The sequence below is a fragment of the Podarcis pityusensis genome (genome assembly GCF_964106645.2).
Source record: "Podarcis pityusensis genome assembly, chromosome: 5".
NCBI lineage: Eukaryota > Metazoa > Chordata > Lepidosauria > Squamata > Lacertidae > Podarcis > Podarcis pityusensis.
This window is the reverse complement of record NC_138032.1, coordinates 67,977,048-68,001,035: the sequence shown is the minus strand read 5'-3', so window position 1 is coordinate 68,001,035 and position 23,988 is coordinate 67,977,048.

Here is a 23,988-nt window from a genome sequence, read left to right as displayed (position 1 = left end):
GTATTATATTTCTGTAATTGGTCTCAGTTTAAATGCTTGTTTTCTCCCAGAAACGTGTTCATTGTTCTCATAATGATGTGGTCATCTCCATTTTATTCAACATAAGCATGTTATTCCCCAGCCCCATCTTCCCACTGATTGTAAATCCACTGGTAAAGACAGCTAATTCCCAGGAGAAGGGAAAGCCCTGGTGGTAGCAATGAAATGCTTATCATGTTCATTACTACCTGTGGTTTCACTGCTTAGACAAGAAAATATATCTAATCCTATAGGGATCTGGTTAAATTCCCATCCAGCTGCCACATCTGAAAGCGTGAAAATGCCTTTGCTGGCAGAAAAAAAAATAACAGCAGGAAGACTAAGAATTCATCTCCCTAGACATAAAAAAAAAAAAATGCCAGTTATCTGATTGGTCAAATGGGTGTTCTCTTGATGGAGAGTAAATTATATTATTTCTTGATTAAACATTGCATTTATTCTCCATTTATTCCCTCTTTGTAAGGCCTGAAGACTGCAGTGAGTCCAGAAGCTGAGATTTCAGAGAAGTTGGACAGGAAACCGTCCAGATCAGGAAGTCTGTTAATAACATTGGGCCTGATGGGTCAAGTGGCATTCTGGGAAGTGTGGGGGGACTACTCTGTTTTAACCCTGTGATGTAAGTTAGGCAGAAAAGGATAGGTTGTCTGCAGTTATTCCAACTAGGCATGGTTCAAATGCTTTCATATTGCTTTGTGATTTGTTATCATACTTAACTGGCAAAGTTCTACATTAGAATATGTAGGGGTGGGGAACCTGTAGCCCTCCAGGTGTTACTGGTCTCTAGCTTCCATCATCCCTGTCCATTGGTCATGCTTGCTGAGACTTATGGGAATCAGAATCTAACAACATCTGGAAGGACACAAGTTCCCTACTGTCCTGGGCTGCCTGGAGGGCAAACTCCGTGGTGACCCCTAAGCTGTAGAACTACCTTCTCACAGAAGTGAGTCTGGAAACTTCATTGTACTACAGCTTTTTGTTGTCATTTAGTCGTTTAGTCGTGTCCGACTCTTCGTGACCCCATGGACCAGAGCACGCCAGGCACTCCTGTCTTACACTGCCTCCCGCAGTTTGGTCAGACTCATGCTGGTAGCTTCGAGAACACTATCCAACCATCTCGTCCTCTGTCGTCTCCTTCTCCTTGTGCCCTCCATCTTTCCCAACATCAGGGTCTTTTCCAGGGAGTCTTCTCTTCTCATGAGGTGGCCAAAGTATTGGAGCCTCAGCTTCACGATCTGTTCTTCCAGTGAGCACTCAGGGCTGATTTCCTTCAGAATGGATACGTTTGATCTTCTTGCAGTCCATGGGACTCTCAAGAGTCTCCTCCAGCGCCATAATTCAAAAGCATCAATTCTTCAGTGATCAGCCTTCTTTATGGTCCAGCTCTCACTTCCATACATCACAACTGGGAAAACCATAGCTTTTACTATACAGACATTTGTTGGCAAGGTGATGTCTCTACTTTTTAAGATGCTGTCTAGGTTTGTCATTGCTTTTCTCCCAAGAAGTAGGCGTCTTTTAATTTCGTGGCTGCTGTCACCATCTACAGTGATCATGGAGCCCAAGAAAGTAAAATCTCTCACTGCCTCCATTTCTTCCCCTTCTATTTGCCAGGAGGTGATGGGACCAGTGGCCATGATCTTTGTTTTTTTGATGTTGAGCTTCAAGCTTTTAGTGAACGCTGAAGACACACTTACTTTTTTGACACAGTTTCATGACCCACCTTATTTCTCTAATTTTAAGTTGTTTTAAACTGTTTTTAATATTGTGTTTTAATTGTTGCAACTGGCCCTTGGACCCTGAGGTAAATTTACCTTGGGGTAAATTGCAGGGGTGCCTACTTGAATAAAAATATTGTGGGGGCCCAGGTAAGTCCCCCCCCCATAATTGATCACATGACACAGTGCACTCACAACTATTTGAATGGGAATGTCCATCAACTTTGCGGGGGCTCGACCCCCTCAAATATTTTATTGTGGGGGTCGAAGCCCCCACGGCCCCTAGGAGTTGGCTCCTATGGTAAACAGTAAGAATTGTAGTAAGAATAATGGTGGTGTTGGTGGTCAATCATCCTGTAATAAATAAACTAGCACACACAAGATTGATCACGACACAGTGCACTCACACTATTTGAATGGGAATGCCCATCAACTTTGTGGGGGCCCGACCCCCTCAAATATTTTATTGTGGGGGTCAAAGCCCCCACGGCCCCTAGGAGTTGGCTCCTATGGTAAACAGTAAGAATTGTAGTAAGAATAATGGTGGTGTTGGTGGTCAATCATCCTGTAATAAATAAACTAGCACACACAAGACTTTTTCTTTTTGTTATGGAAATACCAATAAGACATGAAAAATGATCAGGTTTTTCTTTGAGCTAAGCTGGGGGAATCAATTTCATGTTCTTCCTTCTTGAATGTGCCATACTGAGCTTCTCGGTTGTTTGCATGAGGAAAGGGAGGAATTGATTTGATTTTGAAGAAACCTTGACATTCCTTTCATACTGAGATGGATGTCTAAGGGACTCATCTTGCCTCACAGAACTTACCCAGCTAGGTGCAGATAGAATGTTACAGTTCAAGTGCAAATTGAGAAGCATTTTGTGGATTTTATGGAAACAGTAACGGCATCATTGCTAGTGACCGTTGTAATGGAAAAGCTGCCTTGCTGCTTGAGAGAGACTTTCGTGTGTTTAATTTTCTCCAGTTTTCAAAGGTGATCATATTGTTAATTCCAACACAATATAGAAAGTCACATTGAATCTGAGACAGGAAAGCATTCAGCCCAGTTTAAGAAATCATATTTGGTTCCACTTCAATTTCTGGAGGGAAACTAGAAGGTGACATCGAGATTGCAGGATATCACAAAATGGGAGAGAGCAATTGTGGCATACTCTCCCTCTGGAGTGCCATTCTGCAATTTGACTGCATTCCACACACAGAGAATGTATGATAAGGGGAATGTAAGTTGAACATTTAATATGCATCAGAACTGACCATTGTGCATATTCAACATGCCTCATGGAGAATATGAAAATAATCCTTCAATATAGAGAAATTTGAACACATTTCCCAGTCAATACACATAACCTCAAACAGGCTTTGGGGAATGTGTATGCATCAACTGAATTTTGTATATTTTCCAGCCATTATGCATAATCTCCAACAGTCTTTCAGGAATGTGTGTGAATTTTTGTTGAATTTTGTACATTCTCTGGCTATTATGCAGTTCCCAACAGACCTTGGGGAATGTGCATATTTTGACAGCATTTTGTACATCCTTTGCACATATGCACATTCTCTGGTCAGTATGCATGGTATCCATGAAATACATCCCTTTAAAAAAAAATACTGTTCCGAAGTGTGCAATCTCCACTACCTAGATTGATATTGGTGCGTAACATACCTTCCCACTGATCAGCCAAGGAGGAAGTTGGGGTGCTTCAGATAAAAACTATGCAGTCCCCTTTTCACATGTCTTAGCCATTGCCTGGTCTGCTGAGCAGCACAAAGGGGATGGCAAGGAAAAGACCATTGTAAACCTTTCCTCTTTCTCCCACAGTTATGATGGAAATTGGCCCTCATGGTGCTATGATGCTTATGGAAAGGCTAAATAACAGCATGGAGTCAGCCATCATGGGAACTGCAAGGGAGGTTTAACCAGCTGAAAATGTGTTACACAGCAGGGAAAAGAGAACTGGTAGATAAAGAGTGAAATATACCTCTGATGGTACCCACCACCATTCCTGGTGCAGTCAATAGCCAGCTGGGGCCTGAAAGAGGAAAACAACAATGCTCACTTTAGGCCACCAAGAGCCAAACAAAGCCGAACTTTGTTTCTGTTATGAACTTCAGACTGAGGGGTGCATGTTAGTTACATATTTGAATGTTTCACAACAACAACAAGGAAAATTTTCCCCAGCCCACATAAAAAGGATGCATCAGGCAGAAAGCTAGGCTCTCCCAAGATTTTCTTTTTCTGTGTTCAGAGGTCTGTTTTGTTGTTGTTTTTCCAGGAGGGTACATTCAGACACACAAGCGTCTCACTTATATCCCACATATCCCCTTGATTCTACTGATTTGTAAAAGTGGTCCTCAGCACTACTGAGTGGTGGTAGGGAAGTTCTTGAAGCGGGACAACAGGCCTTCAACAAATATCATTCGTATATATCCAGAAAGGGAATATTTGGCTAATATTTTCATTGAAAATTGGGGTTGGATGTCTCCCAGTCCCCAGCCTTAGCCAGCTTGGTTTATTAGCCCTTTCTTTCATACATGGAGGCAGTCATCAAAATGTATACAAAGAAAGATCTCCATTGTGAGAGAATAGCCACAGGGAAACAGGTGTGGGCTTTCATTCCAAGGAGATTGACTTGCCTTTTTATGTTTAAGACAAGTTTCAGCTGCTTTATCCTTTAACAGCCTTGCCTGCCTCATACACAACAGCAGATTCCCTATTTTGTTTTCATCACACTCTCTGACAACAGACAAGTTTCTTTAGGGTCACTAGATAAAAGCTTCCAATCTCCTGCTGTTTCTTGGAAATAGAAGTGCCTCCCCCATACCTGATCATTGAAGCAGCTCTGCAGGAGCATCTCTGGGCAAAATATACCAGGCCTCTCTTTCAGTTTACCACTGTAACCTTGAGGAGACAACTTAACAATGAAGTACTCAAATAAGGGCTGAGTCCTACAGCCTCCACTGATAGGTTAACTGCTGGACACATGTGGCAGGAGCTGATGCAGTTGTGTGCCTGTCAGTGCCATTGATGGTGACTGGAGATGGCTGCATAGATTGCCTTTCTGTTTCTGTAAACAATTGCAAGGCCTTAGAAAGCTATTCATGATTGTCAAAGCCAGGAATTTGTATACAACATTTCTTGCAATGTAGAACACATTCCTCTTACACTGTGATGAACTGCGATAACTGCATGCAGTTCTGTTGAAAGTGTTTCACATATATAATCTCAGTAACCCTTCAAAACAATCTATTCAACACGTGGATGAGTATTACTGCATATCAGGGTTGGGGGCTGAGGAGATCGAAAAGACTCAGAGGATGCAGAATGATGTAAAATATGCATGTGCTGATTTATAGGTATTGATGCAAATTTAGGGGGAAACGACTATAATTTAAATAAAAACACAATACAGCTCTGCATAGTGGGGAAGACAGTGATGTTTTCTAGATAATAATAGTTTTATTTATTATATAAAACAAGGGCCTTGAAGTTGCCCATCAACAGTTAGCACCTGGATGGAAGACAGACCAGGCACACAGATTATGAAGCCCAGTTTTCAAATCACACCAAAGGGAGTTCACTCATAAATAATTTTAGGAGGTTGTTGTGGTGCTAGTTTATTAAAACATATGCTAGAGTTAAGATGGGCACCAACACAGATATTGTCACATTACATTGAACATGTTTTCCTTCCACAAAACTGCACCAGCTTCCATGTAGGAAAAAAGTAATGACCATTGGCTTGAAATGCAAGGCTAGTCTAAGGTCACCTCCAACATTCCTGCATTTGCTTACACATGAGCATATTCAGGATTGCTTCAGCTGACACATTTCACTTGCATCTCAGTTCTCGGATAATAATTGGAGAAAAACCTATTGACAAGCTGGGCAAGTTCATCAGATCCAAACAAGAACCAATTGGGTTGAACTTGAATTGTCACCAGTCAAATAATGGAATATTTCAAAAAATGGATGGATTTTGCTACCAAACATGCACTAACACACACACACACACACACACACAATTGTCCCTGCACAAGTTGAACATGAACAGGTTAATGCAAAATTAATTGTATGATTTAAACTTATGAAAGGCATTAATTGCAAACAAGATGTTCAAACAACATTGGCCAAACATCTGCATTTTTTTTTATCTAGTTTAAAAATACACAGAACAATAACTTGGTAAAATCCTGTCACTTAAAGTTTCCCCGTCAAACTTAGGAATTTGCATTAGATCAATGAATCTTTGAAAAAAGAGATCTGCCATCTGGTACATTTGCTAAAAGAGAGAAGGATAATTAAAACGCATCCTTACCAAATGTGCCCCTAAACTCCAATTTTCATACAAATTTGCAAAACAGATGAGAAAAAACATTGAGTCTTTTGATACATAGGTGCTGCCGAATGCAACTTCAAAGCAAGTTTGTCTGACAAGAAGGTGTTAGGGAAAAAAATCATACACAGAAAATGGTTCTAAGTTGTTTTTCCTTGCAGAATAAACCAAAGGCTCATTATCTTACAAACTCTTGTGCATACAATGTTCCAATCTGAAATATGGTAATTAGATCAAAACCATTTTTAAAAGGACTAGCACCAATTAGTTTTATTACTGGTATCAGAGAATCAAAACATAGCCCTATTCTCTCTGACAGCTCAGTAGAGTTGTCTGGGGATGCATAATAGGGGAAGCTCTTCCACAAAGGTTTTTCAGCATCCCACTATTAAGACGATACCTGTACTTTATATTTAACTCTGTATCATACCAGTTTAAATAGCTAAAAGTACAAGATTGCCCAGCTTTACTCTGTTGTGGTCCCCTTCAGGACAGACATGTGTGTCTGTAACCGACTCTGATATAGTCCATGAGATGGAGGAAGCCAATAATAATAATAATAATAATAATAATAATAATAATAATAGGACTGCAGCATATGCTGCTAAATTCAGATTTAAACAGCCCAATCTGCAGCACAGAAAAACCAAATTTTTGAAATGAGTTGTAAAGTTATTATTTATTAAGATGCTTCACCTAGAAATGTACAGTGGTACCTCGGGTTCAGAACTTTATTTGTTCTGGAGGTCCGTTCTTAACCATAAACTGTTCTTAAGCTGAGGTACTGTTCAGTTTCTGTTAATTGATTCTCATGGGAACTTGCAGATTCTGGCTTCACACAATTAACTCAAGGCAGTGTCAATTTACTCTTGGCAGAAAGCCCAGGTCTGCTTGACCTAGAAACTACTTACTCTGATTGGTTAACGACCAGCACTCAACTCTGTTATCTAGGATTGCTAGCACAGTTTGGTGTGAGGTGTGTTAGGAGGAGAAGTGCTGTGTATGGTAGAGAGAGAGAGAGAGAAAGAAAGGATTTATTTTGCTTTGTTTTGTATGCAGAAACTCTGCTGGTTTTATTTTTCCTTTTAATAAATCCTGTAAATAGTTATTCTGAGTCTAGCTGACTAGTCATTACCGCCGCAACTAGCTTCCTCGCTGTGCAGGAAAACTCTGCTACGTTTGGGCTAAAGCCAATAGGGCTATGCCTGACACTTCAAAGTTCCATGAGGTACCACTTTAGCTAATGGGGCCTCCCACTGCTGCTGCCACAGCGCTGCCGCAGCACGATTTCTGTTCTCATCCTGAGGTAAAGTTCTTAACCTGAGGTACTATTTCTGGGTTTGCGGAGTCTGTAACCTGAAGTGTCTGTAACCCGAGGTACCAATGTATTCATTTCTTTAATGTATTTATTCAAGAAATATATTTAGTTAAGAAAAGCAATGGGGGATGTAGCAGAACAATCAAAGTTTCAGCTAAGCAACATGATGAACACAGAAATGTACTACATATTTATTTTGGCTTCAAAGGCTTGATGTGGGTAACAGCAGATACAGACCTGGAGATCTGCTTCTATTCAGTGCAAACAATGCTCAGCAAGATGAAGCAGTGGTCTGATTTGGTAGAAGACAGATTTCCATGTTTCTGCTTCTCTCACTTTCTCATTAAATTCAGTTCTCCACATTTCTGCAGCAATTTGTGATTTTTAAAAATCCTCATGAAAACACTCCAGCATTTTAGTGTGCATTTTTGCGTAATATACACATTTTTGCAAGCAGTGTATATTTTTATGCTATTTTCACTCTTGTATTTGTTTTATGCACAGTTTCCCTCCATACATGCAATTTTAGAAAACTGAATTGCAAAATTCAGATCAATGTGAATTCCAAAGGATGGGTATGTTTCAGTTCTTATGCTGTTTCAGAAAGTGGAAATTTGATAGATTTGCTTTTAAATGCGAACTGAATTGAATTTATCTTCCATTCCTACTTGCAGGTACAATACAGGTAGTCCCTTGTTCCTGAAAAGCTTGATATCTATTTTCTAACTGGATAATTTCTAGTGGAAAACTGGGTCAATCAATTCACATTACAGATGGAGGTTTACACCTCTGGGGCCAGTCCAACCATTAGGCAAAATGATGCAGTCGCCTGGGACAAATGATGCCAAGAGACAGGGAACAGCAGTGATGCGGAGTAGAGGAACAAAGCTGTATGTGCAGTGTGCTCTGCCCTCTCCTAAACTAGCCTGCTGACCTCAGGTATGAGTGTATCCTTTCCCATCCTCAGTGTTTAAGTAAGATTCCAGTCTGGTTGGCTTTTGTAGACAGAAAGGAAAGAGGGACCATACTGCCCTTTGCTCGGCCAGCAAAATGTTTTTGAACAAATAGAAAGAAAACATGCCAGGGAGAAGGGTAGTATTAGATCTTTGCCCTGACTTCTAGTTTTCTGTGCAAGCATTTTGTGTGTGGAATGAGAAATATAATTTACCATAGATTTCCCTCACAAGGTAGAAGAAATCTGCTCTCACCAAGAGAAGATGCATTCAAACATATTATTCACCTCGTGAAATTAACATAGTGGGAAAATTGCTTCCATACATCATCTTGAAAATCAGTCCATAGCAAGCATGTGTGTGTGTGGAAGTGAGAAGAGTTATTCTATTTTTCTTCTTTTTTATTAAACAGAAAAAACCACAGCCAATCATATTGATTCACTATTTCAAAAAGTGTTCAGTTGCACAGTTTACTTTACTTCTTGTTCCATGCACCAGATGCAGACAACTCTGGTGCCAAATAAGGTGTCATTTTCTTAAAAGAAATATAGAAAATTAATAGGGAGAACTGTTCTAAATACTATCAAAAGAACATTAATTTGACACAATGGAGAAGAAAACAAAACACAAATATTCCCCCTGAGCAGATGGCATTTAAGAAGTGGGTGTAGGGTCAGGAAGAGTTTTTTAAAATGTGTGGGATGTTGGGAAGTTAATATATTGTTCTTCACAAGTATATCTCCCTAATTTTTAATCTATTTACTTTTATGTGAAATACTATTGAAGTAATTCAGTCCCACTTCCCAAGCCTCCCCACCAAAAGAGCTGATGGGCAGGATTTAAATGGTGGGAATTTAAACCTTCCCCACACTCCTTCTGTTTTGTGTGAAGTCTTGCCTGAAGAAGGGTTCCGGGGCACTCAAAAGCTTGCCACTCTTTTGTTCCATTTTGGTTGGTCCGTAGAAAGGTATTGCCCGACTGCCAATTTTGGGGGCCTCCACCCTTTATGGACCAACACAGCTATCTTTGTTTTGGCACATGGGACGCGGGTGGCACATGCGACATGGGTTGCACTGTGGGTAAAACCACAGAGCCTAGGACTTGCTGATCAGAAGGTCGACGGTTCGAATCCCCGCGACGGGGTGAGCTCCCGTTGCTCGGTCCCTGCTCCTGCCAACCTAGCAGTTCAAAAGCACATCAAAGTGCAAGTAGATAAATAGGTACCGCTCCGGCGGGAAGGTAAACGGCGTTTCCGTGCGCTACTCTGGTTTGCCAGAAGCGGCTTAGTCATGCTGGCCACATGACCCGGAAGCTGTACGCCGGCTCCCTCGGCCAATAAAGCGAGATGAGCGCCGCAGCCCCAGAGTCGGCCACGACTGGACCTAATGGTCAGGGGTCCCTTTACCTTTAATATTGCTTAAGATATCCCAGACAAATTTCTTTCTCCATTTCTCAGCTTACTATTAGTCACTAAAAGCTTACTTTAAAAAACAACAACACCTTCAGTACTTTCCAAAGATATTTAGGCTTTGATGTGTCTTTGAGGGAGAGAATTCTGTAGGAGCATCTCCTGAAAAGGCCACATGCCATTTAGAGGGGTTGCACATTATTGGTAAGAAGGCATTCTCTGGCAATCTTCACGGGTGCAATAGTTCAGAGAGAAGGAAGTGAACTCTTGTCAACCAACGGTCAGGGGTGAAACTGTCTGACTGTCAATTTACTGCTGGGTATGGGAGAGGCACAACAAAAGGCTTGTGGGGTTGTGAAGTTGACTTTTACTGAAACATGCTATTGGCTCATTTAGCCTAGTACTGTCTCCTCTGAGTGACAACAATTTTCCACATTCTCTCACAGAGTTCTTTACCAGCTCTGCTTACCCAGTTCAGGGATGGGAAATATCAGGCCAGTGGGGAGACTGTATTCAACCATCCCGTTTTAAGCGGGACATCCCAGAATTACAGAAGCCATCCTGGCTTCTGATTTGATCCTGAAATCTCTCTCTCTTTTTTGTTCCTGCATTGTGGCACATGTCAGCTGGCTTGCGCCAGAGCACCAGACTAAAAGATGCTCTTTTTTTGATCTCATGGATCAACTGGCTCACACGAGAGCTCGGGACCAAAAAATGAGCATCCTGATTTTGATCCGTGGGATGTTGGAGGGTATGAGAATGAAGCGCTCTAGGTCTGCTAGGCCCTCAAGATTTCCCCCAGGCCACAATCCCTCCCCATGTCACTCCCTTTATAGAACTTCTTCACACCCTACTTGAGTATTTTTGCCTTGAACTGTAAGGGTGCCTCTTGACTTCCTGGCCAGAGGACGTGTGTGTGTGTGTGTGTGTGTGTGTGTGTAGAAATTAGCCAACTACACAAAGGTAAAGCTCATAATATGCATTGCCCCCACCTACTTCTTCCTCTGGCCTCTCCTATTGGAATATAGCTCCCTTGTCCACAACAGGAATACAGTTCATTGGCTGAGAAAGGTTCCCTAGCCTTGTTTTAACTGGGTGTGTCAGGGGCTGAAATACACACTTTCTTCATGCAAAGCCTATGTTCTAATGGTTCACCACCATCTGTATTTTTAAAGCTATTTTGAATGTAGAATATGCATGACATAACAGCTGTATTGCTCAGCTGTACCAAGTACACATTGAGACATTTCTTGCCAATTCCCTAATTTATCTGAGCAATTGTCTAATTTTTCTTTGAATTGCATCTGAACTTTCCTCTATTGGTGACATCAATTAACTAGATTATCTGGATTTCTAAAATGCAATTTCTCTTTATGAATCAGTGATTACATATTTGATGATTTTCCATTGTTCGTTTAAACTTCAACATCTGTAGTAGAAGGATTCTACTTCAAAGGTATTCTTCCACTGAGTTTTGTCTTAATTCTGACTGACTCGTTTTCCAGTACACAGGCTACTGATACTTTGTCTTATCGAGTTGGAGTTAATTGTACTTTGTGTTACCAAAGTCACTTAAATATATCAAATGAAGTCCAGTGAGAAAAGTTCTAATAACAGTTTACTGAGCAAACTGAAGAAAAACAGTGCATCATTTGAAGGGAATGGAACAGGGAATGGAACAGAGAGGGAGACACTTATCCAAACATACAAAGAAAGTTCTCACAAAACAACAGAACCAATCAGAGCACATGTGCAACTCGTACCACTTTTCCTGGTTGCCAAGCAACACCCCCCCTGCCCCGCTCTTGGCTACTTGTCTTTAACACTAACAGAATTAACCCTTAACTTAAAAACTGAATGATCTTGCCTGTTGCAATTCCAGCACTTTGTACTCCACGCTTGCTCCAAGGAATTCGGTACAGTCACTTGTAGATTGCAGAGCCACCCTAAACATGCTTACTCAAGAGTGGAACTCTCTAATTCAGTGGGACTAGCTCCCTAATAAGTGTTGCAACCTTACCCTTACAGCAACTACAGAAGTTGGTTCAAACAGAATAATTTATCTATGGCTGAGCTTCATGGGAATTTGAACCAGGGTTTCCTACATACAAACTTAACACTAAGCACATCACCACTATCCAATAATCAGAGCCCTAACCTGAGACTGAGGAAGAGTTTACAAATGGGAAAACACTCTGTGAAACTTTGACTGTGGCTGTTTGGCCTCAGTCCAAAGCTCTTACCATCCCCACAGTCTTATTCTTGAAATGCATTGATAAAACAAAGAGCGAGAGGTCCAGGAGGTTGAAAAATCACCCAGATTAAATATGAGACTAAGCCTCTGTTTATTACTGCCCCACTTCACGGAATTTCATGGAACTTCAGGATCTCTAACCTGTATGAGAGTTAAGAAAGAAATGAGATAATGGCAGCTAGAATTGTTGAGGACCAGAATTAAATATGTGATGATCCAAGTCTCCGTCATAAATGTTAATATGTCCCTTGAAAACAGTGTTGACAGCTAGATGCATTCAGAGTATTCTGTAGCCTATGATGCTTCCCAATGTAGCACAGAGGTCTTCTACCTGCCCTGACTCCAATTATGCATTTCAGAAGCAATAAAGGATGTTTCTGTGTTTCTAGGCAACCATCCACCTGGTTCTCCACATTTCCTTCTGTCCCTTTCATGTGACAAGCTTCATGGTCACATAAAGCCAATCGTAATGTTACAACAGCAATGGTAGAATCAGCAGGAGTTCAAGGAAATAGCTTGGGCTTTGACGCAACCAAATTTCAAGTTCACCAAGGCAGGTGACATTCCTCAGAGCTATGGGGAGAACACGTGGAAAGGGGGAACAAAGACCTCCACTTCCTCCCTCATTTATGTCTCTGCAGAGAATATAAAACCTGAAAAATAAATGTGGAGAAGGCTGAAATAAAATACTGTATGTTTCCTTTAGGGACAAACATGGATGGCAAGATGTCCAATCATTGTAAAATGCATTATCTAGTTTCTGCAGCATGCAGAAACAGCTAAATATGCTCCCTTGATCTGGATTCAGGGGCAAGAGTGAAGATTGTTGCCCACTGTTTTGGAGCATGAGTTTATAATAGGTACTAATACTGGGATCTGAAGCTGGAGCTTTTGGGACATTTGCCCAGTTGTATATTTGGCTTTCTTTGATAAACATGTAGCTGGATAATTGAACAGTGATCCTTCAGAATAAGAATACTTCCTGCCCCCAAGCCCAGCAAGTGAGGTTGGGGGAGCAATTCCAGCCATTCCTGGATAGAGGAAAAACTGCACAGTAATGTGTATGTGATGCTGGTTAGTGGGGACAGAACTAGCAGGACTGAATAAGCCTGAGTGGTTGGCTGGTTCTTGTCTCAGCCCGATTGGCCCTGGTTGGTAGAGTCACCTACTCTACACTGCTCCTGAAGGGCAATGAGTGGTGGTATAACTAACTAAATCAGCCTCACAAGTGCAGAACAATGCAGTGAGGCACCTTTGCAAGGAAGGGAGATTCCTGAATGGACTGTGAGACCCAGGAGTGGGGAAAGGATCCATTTTGAGGCCCAACTGAAACACACATCCAAAGTCATGGGGCTTGAGTGTGGATAGTGAATTGGAAGGACCTCCATCAACGAAGAGGTGGGACCCAGGCAGGTTGTGCCCAGGCTTTCCCTTAAACATACAGAGGAGGAGGAGGAGGTAGCAGCTGATTCTCACACAGATGGTCAGTTTTTTCCTCTGCAGATCTTTGTGAGACCCTCATTTATCTTGGGATTTGCCTCTTAATTCTGAATTGTGAGCACAATTAAAATGATTCCATAACAGGCCTTCCAGGAAAGGTATCAACGGTTTGCCTATCTCTTTATTTTTGAGACCCTAATACCAGATTAAAGGTAAATGTGTTTTCTGGTCATTCAGAGGCAAATCAAAGTGAGCAATTTATAGGTTTTGGTGAGGGTTTGGTTTGAAGTGTTTTGGAAAAACATTCCGAAGGGTTTCTACACCCCTGCCAATCATACATCATAAGCTGTTTCAGGTTGTCAACTAGAATGCAAGCATCACTACTGCAATCAAGAGCACTTTAAGAGATGGCCATTGTAAAACCCCATTATGGGATTTCCCCTAAGTCATTATCTTTTTTCTTAAAGGCTTCTGGGCTACCATGTTTCTTTGAGGGATAATTCCCATCAGTCAGACACATAATACAAAGCATAGCAGCAAAAATGTCAGACCGAATGAAGCTGGAGAGAAGTTGGCTGAGAAGATTGCATACATCGTGAAGATAGAAGAGACTTCATATTGTGACAAACTAAGTTTTATATGCTATGGCTGACGGGGACCATGTCAGATATCTGTCCTAGCACTGCAGCTTGTTGATATCTCTCAAAGACAGTGTGGGATAGTGAATGGAGTGTCCCTTAGAGCCAGGTTTAAATCCTTACTCAGCTCACGGCAGTATTTCACAGAACTGCTGTGAAGCCATAATGGAGTAATCCCATCTATGCCACTTTGGAGGTCCTTGATAATAGGTGGGATGCTCATATGAAAGACAGATAAATCACAGTTGCTGGGTATTTAATAGATTATAAAGTATTATCAAAATTCCATTCACATGCCCCATGGCAGTTTAAAATACTAAAACTGACCAACGGTCCAAAATTAGAAACAGCAAAACACTCTCAGGCTGACTGATGACTGCTCCCTGGCTTGGGCTTCTTCACTTCTGCCTTTTCTCAGGGCACCGCTGGTTGCAGGGGACTGGCCACAGGGAAGGGATGGGCCAATCAGGGTTCTAACTGCAGTGCTCTAATGTTGCTTCAGTCTTAGACAGAGCCTTATGCAGGAGCAGTGGTTCTATCTCAGTTGTCTATTTCTTCAGTTAAAGGAGCCAAAAGAGTGTAGGAATATCTGGTTGTACTGGGGCTTCTGTAATGGAGTCCTCCAAGCCAGAGGATGGCAGTGCAATGTTCTCAAGCTGGAGGGGGCCTTTTTCAGGCATGTTTCTGGGTGTGGCCCCTGTGTGTAATTCCCCTTCTGATTCAGAGTCCTTGATCTCACCCCTAAGGAAGGGGATTCTGATTCTAGGGTCACAGCACTTAGGCCACCTACACACTAGCCTCCACCCCTCTTGTTTCATCACTTGGTGCTCACCTATGTACCAGGGGACCATGACAGAGAGGAGCAACTATGCCTAAGGTCTCTGTTATCTCACTGTTCCACAGTAAGACTAGGGCTTCAACAGGAGAGCCAGAGCAATTGAGAATCCTTCAGGTTGCAGAAGTCTCTTGGGAGGCAGACCTTCTTAATCACCTGCCCCACTCCCAAGCCTACAGCGAGCTGGGGGAAGAGTGAGAGCCGCAGAGCTGCTTTGCTGTGGCTCGTCTGAGACCCAGCCAGAGAGGGAAGGGGGAGGGGGGCTGCCAATTGGTGCAGCCGCACCATCTGCCCGCCCGCCGGGGCTGTCAATTGGCATGGCCGCTCGGCTTGCAAGTCATTAGTTTGGGAGTCACGGGGGGGGGCTGAGAGGAGAGGAGTGGGCTGCCCCAGAGCGGGGAAGGGAGCGTGCCCTAATTCTCCTTCCCAGACACTCAGGCTGTGGCACCCTCCAAAATCTGGTGCCCTGGTGCCCCGACTAACGTCTATGGGTAAGACATAGTGAGAGTTAGGTCGGGCGTTGGATGTGGCAGACCAACTTCCTTCAGTTCTCTTCTCTCACCACACCTTATAACATCAGCCTCCCTTAAACACTGTTTGTTTGGGCCATTAGATCTATAAAGTCCAGTTGAAGCACTATAGAGGGATATTACCACTACTACTACAGAACAGAATCAAAAGAATTCCTTTTCTCCTTCCTGAATCCAGGGGTGCTCCTACACTCCTACCCAATCCTTGCCATGTTCTTCAGAAGGCCAAGGCGGTTGCCTTAATTTTAATCTTCAATCACTTTTCAAGCAGCGTGTGAAATACTTGAAATGCGAACATCATTCTAAGCTGTTCTGATAGATTCTTGGCAAGCAGATGTGTGGGGAGAAAAAGATCAAAACAGAATTCATAATGTGTTAAATTAACGGCATTGTTTGCTCCATTGTTTAGCACTAGTGGGGAACTTGGGAGGCCCTAGGAAGAACACCACAAGTCAATCATGCAGATTGGCTCCCCCCCCCCTTCCATGTAGCAGCCTTTCCCAATTTGCTGCTTTCCAGATGATTTGGACTATATCTCACATGAAACCCAGCAAGCGGAGGTGCAATGGCTGAGACTGGTGGGAACTGTAGTCAAAAACATTTGGAGGGTACCAAGTTAGAGAACACACACACAATATAGTCGTACCTCTTGTTACATTCGGTTCAGGTTACGTCTTTTCAGGTTGCGTCCCGCAGCAACCCGGGAGTACTAGAAAGGGTTACTTCCGGGTTTCGCCACTCGCACATATGCAGATGCTCAAAATGACATCATGTGCATGCGCAGAAGCGGCAAATCGTGACCTGTGCACGTGCAGACGTGCAGGTGTGGGTTGCGTTCTACTCATGTTGCGAACGGGGCTTGGGAACTGATCCCGTTTGCAACCAGAGGTACATTGTATACACACACACACACATACACACACACACACACACACACACACACACTATTACATTTATTGAGACCTGCATATACCAGGGTAGGTAATATGATAACATTCCAAATGTCATGGGACTCCAGTTCCCATCACCCCCAACCAGCATAGCCATTGGCCAGTGGTTGGGGGTGATGTGAGGAACAGCTAAAGGACACCACATTGCCTATCCCTGCCATATGATATGAAACAAACCTTCCATAATATCACTCTTAGGCCTGTAGTTCAGTCACTTGGAGACCTCTTTGTATAAAGCGATTGACAAATGTAATACAAATAAATGGTGTGGGGTTTATAAATATACATAGAATTATTTCTAAATTTGCATCTGTACATATCAGTTAGGCTATGCCATTAAAAAACAACCACCTGTTTTGATTATGCATTTTCTCTCTTTTTGGGGTGTGTGTGCACAAGTAGCCACCCTACAAAGCCTCCATTTCTTCGCTTACTAACTTTGCTTACTAGCTGAACAGAACTATAAGGAAGTGATGATACAGATACAGATGAGGCAAGAAACAGAGGCGAGTTTTCCAAGGATTTTGAGAGGGAAAGCAAAGTAGAGCAAAGCAGGTTGGGAAGGGATTTGCACATGTATCCCCCTGATATTTGCCACTAGCAGCCCATGGCTGCTTGGGGACCTCAATCTAAAATATTTGGACTCGATTGATTGAAAGATCTACCCAACTATAAACCCCTCAAGTTTCAACTAGATATTTATATGTATAGGAAGATGTTGGCTTTGGATGCTTTATTCCCCAAATGTCTTTTTTTGTTGCTGCTGCTGCTGAAAGATATTCAGTTGCTAGATGGAAACAAAATAAAACAGACCTCATGGAGCTTCTGTTGAGGAAAAGTTACTAGAAGATTTTAGTCTCCTGCTGCTTCTAAGGAGTTGTAGCTTCCTTCGTATATATGGCCACTGATTGAGGATGCTCTTGCAGAATGCAGAACTTTAAAAGCAGCTTGTGGTCTTTGAAAGGAGCTTTCTTTTGGCTCATTAGATATCCTTTAAATGAATGCATAACCAGTGAACGTGGCAAAGAAGCAAACAGATAAGGTGACGTTGACTTAGGAAACAAAACTCCTAGACTTTCCTTGTGTTCTTGTTTCTTGCTTTCCTTCCTGTTACAAGCCACCAGATCACTTCAGTTGTGCTTTGCTGAATAGCTACTTTCATCTGTAATTTAGCTCTCAGTAATCCTGTGAATATGTTCCCCCATTGAAATCAGTGCAGCACAAGCAGCAGTGCAATCCGATTTAATTAAACTGAGAAGTAAGCCCCACTGAGCTCAATGGGATTTACTCCCAGATAAGTGTGTAGAGGATTGCACTCTGTGTTTAGCCATAGTCACTATCAAAGGAGAATATATATCACCAAAAGCAGGTATATCTTTAATAAGGGCAGTAGTAAAATTTGTGTCAAGCAGCCCTTTGACTCAGAGATGAATTAATTAAATGTCTTAGAGGCCTATCCTGAATCATATTCTAGAGCCTCAATTCCTTCCTGTCTATAAACCACTTTTTCTTCTCTGCCACTTCTCTTTTCCTAAGATGCATTACTCATTGCATCTTCCTCCATCATGCAAGCCCAAAGTACCTTTCACACGCCTATCTGCCTCATTCCATTTTATCTTTAAGATACTCTGCTGCCATCAGCATTTAATTCACCAATGTATCCATTAAATTAGACACCAAATTTCTCATCCCCGGGGCTTACTCTGTGTTTTAAAATGCACCACAGTAATACCAGTTAAAATTCCCAATAAAGAAATTAAATCTAAAGACTAATTAAATTGTGTCCTATCTGCTTTAACCTAGCCAAATTAAAAAATGGCATTGCAGTGTTTCCGAAAACATACCAGCTCAAAGGCTAGTTTTGGATCAACTGACCAATTAAAAGAATGCAGTCTGGTCATTTATCAAGGGCAGTTGGTTAATCTTGAATGTTACCAGTAAATGTCAGAATCCTTAGAATTAAGAGAAATAGTAAAATCCACTGTCAGTCATTTACTGTATTATCTCTCTTGCTATTACTAGTGGCTAATGCAAACAAAGTATGTATGTATGTATGTATGTGTGTATGTATGTATGTATGTATGCATGTATTATCTATCTGTGTACATAGTGTTACATACTTCTCAGCATTCTTAAGCCAGAGAAGCCAGTACGTTAGTCACAAGACAGCTGTGAGTTTTTTAGGTAACAAGGTTCTTGTTGCTTTCAGTGAGAGCTTTCCCCCCAACAAACTTCAAGAAACATGCAAAGCTTTCCTTTGCATAAACTCAGCCAAGTTCTCCTGGAATGGGTTCCCTCATGAAAAGCATGTGAAGGTTTTTTCTTTACATGGAAAGGAAGAGAAAAATACCATTTTCTCTACAGTGTGAAAATACAGAGGAAAATCTTTATAAACCGACATACTGAAATCCTCAACTATCCTGTATTTCTAGTCTATATCCCTTCCAAATATAGAACACATAATCAAGCACCTCAGTGTTTTCTCACATGTGTGTCTAAATTTCCTTTCTTAAACACACCAACTATTTTTTAAATAAAGGAGCCATAAATTTAATTCAGTGTTGCGAGTCAGAGGGAATGTGAATGCGATGGCTTGATGTGTAGGGTACACCACTCATTTTTTCAACAAATCAGTATCTTGCCATCAGAAGGGGCCTTAAAAAAATAATCTCATATTTTTGCCCATGTGTATGTCTTACTCTTCAAATGAACAGCATCTACCCTGTCAAGAAAGAGTATACTTACAACATGGGAATTTTAGAGTTTGATGCCACTTCTGTGGACCAGTAGGGGGAGATCACAGTCTGCTGTTACATTTAATTGCTCCCAACTCTGGTGGGCTAATTTTCTATCACTGGTGGTAGTATGGTGGCTATAAAATCTAAATATACACTTAATATATCTCTTAACCAATCTACAGTTTGTCTCGGTGCCAGAATTATTGTATTAAAGATCACTTAAAATGGATTTATCTATCTCGCTTGGAAGGAAGGTTATATGTTGTCCAACCCAATTTTCTCACTTGGCACAGATCGTTTTTGGCTATGCTGATCTCAGGGAATAAGAGATACATTGACTATCCCCTTCTGTTGAAGAAAAATGTGCACCAGCTTCGTAGAAGTAGAGCAAACCTTTGGCATATTCAAGCTATAAAACCCATATGGTTCCAAGCCATCCACAAACTGTATCTCTCTACATCACAATGAAACGTGTGGTGTGTAGGCCTGTGACATCAAGGCCTTCCTGGGAAGCATGACTTCACAAGTATACAGGTTCTCAGTATTAAGAAAGATATGGTCTCATTGGTAAAGTGCACAGCCAGCTCAAGGTTTTTGTGGGCCCTGGACAACAAGTTTATCAGCAAACCTACTTTGGTACCATCCATTTTAACAGCTACCCCTTCTTCCTCTAACCACACCACATCCTTCTATGACACTCCTACCATTTGACTCCTCCTCTTTACTGAACCACAGTCCTTCCCTCTTTAGCCCTGCCCATTTGGCCTTTCTCCCCATCAGATACAAATCTTGTATAACATGACCCTGCTTTAAAAATTAAAATGGTACAAACTTTTGAACTTCACTGGTTGACCATTCTTTCGTAAAAGCAACAACCACGAAACTTAGATATCATTTACATATAAGCAGAAAACATAACATCAATAACACAAAGCCAGAATAAATAAAATCTCTCTCTCTCTCTCTCTCTCTCTCTCTCTCTCTCTCTCCCACACACACACAAACACACACACACAAGCAAATACAGTTAGAACTCCAATTTCCTATCACTGCACTGCAACAAACCTCCCTCCTGGAATCCTGTGCCCATTTCCTCAGAGTAAGCCCCACTGAACTCAATCAATTCTGCAATTCTATGCTCACTTTTGTAGGCATATGCACAATCGAACACAATAGTATTTGCTTCTAAGTAGAAATGCATAAGGTTACATTGTCAGGATTCCATAACAACATTTTTCCAGTGAAAATAGGGACGTCCCATTCCAGAACGATAATTTTAGTATTTATACCCCACACATTTTACTAGGTTGCCCCAGCCACTCTGGACAGCTTCCAACAAATATAAAAACATAATAAAACATTAAACATTAAAAAAAAACTGATTTATACACAATTGCCTCCAGACAGCTCAGGAATCGAATAACTCGATACTCTCCAACATTTCTCCAATGAAAATAGGGACATCCTAAGGAAAAGCGGGACACTGTGGGATCAAATTGGAAACTGGGATGGCTTCTCTAAATCAGGAACATCCCTGGAAAATAAGGACACTTTGAGGGGCTGGGATTCAGCTAGGCCTTATTTCTGACATGCTATACTTCTAAGTGTGAGGAAGTTGCTCCTTTTTATTTGTATTGGAACTTCAAGGTAAAGTTGGAGTAGATACTTTTGGAAAGCAGATTGGTAATAATAAAGGTGTTTTCTGTGAGCCCCAAACAACTCCACCCCACCTCTTGGTAACTTTAAACTTTCTACAAAGCTGGGTTGATAGGATCAAAAGTCATCAAACTTTCACAAAAATGAAAGATCACAGCAACTAGATAATTTTAATGAGAAAAGTCCTATGAGCATAATCTTCATTTTATTGCCACTCCAAAACTTTCAAATTATAACCATTTTTTAAATGTTCCACTTTAAATTTTATTCTTACTATTGTATGATGAAGGAATCAATACAACCATGGAAGAACAAGCTATATTTCATTCAGCTTTCTACATCATTAAAACAACTGGTAGTTAATGCCTTGTTCAATAAACTGTAATGATGTGGTGGACAATGGTTTTTCAGATAATAGTGGCTTACTTGGAAGTGAATGCCATTGAACAAAGTGGGACATCCTTCTGAATAAATAGGCATAGGATTCTGCTACATGTTTAATTTACTGTGCCATTCATTTTAATAAATAATAATAATAATAATAATAATAATAATAATAATAATAATAAAAACAAATTAGTGTCACAAGGAGAGATTGGGTAAACACTCTTATTAGTCAGCAAACAGGAAAAGGTAGTTCATACTAATTAAGTATAACATTATTTCTCAATGTATGCAACCCATGTATGCCGAGCTTCTTAAAATACAACACTTTACCACAGCGTAAAGCTACAACAGTGACCATGATATTGCTGATCAGGTGTCAAAAGGAGGTCAAAGGCTAAGAAAGGCCACATTCACACCACACATTTAAAGCAGTATCATACCATTTTCAACAGCCATGGCTTCACCCAGAGAATTCTGGGAGCTGTGGTTTGTTAAGGGTGCTCAGAGACAGTGTGGTGTAGTGGTTAAACGCTGTAGACTCATAATAAGGTGAACCGGGTTCGTGTCTCCGCTCCTCCACATGCAGCTGCTGGGTGACCTTGGGCCAGTCACACTTCTCTGAAGTCTCTCAGCCTTACTCACCTCACAGAGTGTTTGTTGTGGGGGAGGAAGGGAAAGGAGAATGTTAGACGCTTAGAGACTCCTTCGGGTAGTGATAAAGCAGGATATCAAATCCAAACTCTTCTTCGCTTCTTAGGAGACCCCTATTTCCCTTGCCAGAGCTATAATTCTCAGAGCAGTTCAACAATCAATCCTTCTTCACATGAAATTTTGGGAATTGCAGCTATGTGGGAGAAATTGGGGGGGGGGGGCCTCTTCTAACAGCTCTCAACACCCTTAATAAACTGCAGACTTGCCAGGACTGTTTGAAATGGTGTCATAGTGCTTTAAACAAATTGTGTTAACACGGCTTGAGAGATAAAACATTAAGAGCAGAAAAGGAATGCAGGTCTTTGTTGTTGTTTTTCACCAGATGTTTGCAACTTAGCGACAGAGAGAGGGAACTGGGTTTTTTTGTTTTGTTTTTTTATTACTGCTATTTAAAGTGGTCTCTGTTGCCTTTTCAAGAGCAAGAAGTGTTGTGGCAGCGGAAGACAAAGGGCTTCTTCGAAACCCAAAAGTTATGGCTTACCAAATACTAACATTCCCTTAACAGCTCCTCCGCTTGCCATCTTCAGAGCTTTCAGGAATAAGACAGGGGAAAACACTGGGGAAACACATTGTTGTTTTGCTGCATTGGGGCACACTGCGAAAGGTATGCACAGCTGGCCCACTGGCTTGAACACACATAGCTGCAGCAGTCGAAAACTTCCATGAGGTTCAGAGCTAACAGCTGGAAGTGCATAAAAATTGATAACTGAAATTAAGATGGGGGTGAGGTGAGAAACTAACAACAACAAGAACCCATACCTGACCTTTACCATAAGGGCCCAGAGGAAGTTAAAACAATGTAGAAGTACAATACTGAATTTGTTTAAAACAATTTATGGTCAGTAGAATAGGGTTAGTCCTAAAATCTCTCTCTCTCTCTCTCTCTCTCTCTCTCTGTGTGTGTGTGTGTGTGTGTGTAACACACATACATATATCAGGTGAGGGTAAAGAGGTGCATCTTCAATTTTAACTTTGTGTAGCTTCTACCTCTTTTGGAAAGGAAATTCCACAGCTTAAGGGCTGCCACAGATAATGCCCTCTCTCCAAGGCTACCATCCCCTGAACATCCAAAGGCGGTAAATTTAGCAACTGAGACCCACCCCACCCCAGATCTTAAAAACCCAAAAAGGTCTTTAGGAAAGGAAGCCGTGTTCCAGACATTTTGGGTGAAAGTATTTTACAGTTTGGACAGAACTGACAGATCCATTCCTAGATTGCGTTAGAGAAATGCACAGGGAAGAGAAAACTCAAGTGCCTCAAATTTCCTGCTTCTGCACATCTCCACAACATCTAAATATTGAACTTGAATTAGGTCTGAATAATTATCCATATGTTTCAGATGAAGAACTGAGAGAATAATGCCTTGCCTAAGGCTGCCTACTAAGTTTATGGATAGAGTGGAATTTGAAACACGGTCTTTCTTGGCTCATAGCTCACAGCTTTAGCCACTCCTCAAGTTTTGTCAAATAAGGAAAGAGGGTAAATGGTGAGGTTTTGCAGAAGAGGTCAGATATTTCTGGTGCTTCTCTGTGTTTTTTTCAACCTCAGTGAATAGTGTGAAGGTATGAAAATGGTGAGAGAACTTTGGTTTACATCCAACAAAATCGTTGCAGCTGTGGCACTCCTTTTGCTCATGCAATGGAACTTCCCGCTGTGCTCCACCCCTGCATGCCACAAAATGTTCTGGAACATTTGAGAAGCCACCACCCACCATAAACCCAAGCAGATTTAGGAGGCTGCAGAAATTGGGGAAGTTCCATTGTGTGAGTGGAAGTCATTCCGCAAGCACAATGACTTTATTGGATATGACACATAATCTCTGTTATGGGACACATATTTTTAAAAAAGTTGAAAGTGCTTACCCAAAGTTGGATTTTTATACAGTAGGAGGGGAGTGGGTATAAAAGAATAAAATAAAAGTCAATAGATAAATATAAGGCATTGCACATAGGCAAGCACAAGCTAGAACTAGACGAGATTGTGTTTTTTAAAGAATCTATTGCAAAAGGATAAATAGCTTTAGTGCCAATATTTTTGTGTGAGGCAAACACGGGAAAACTG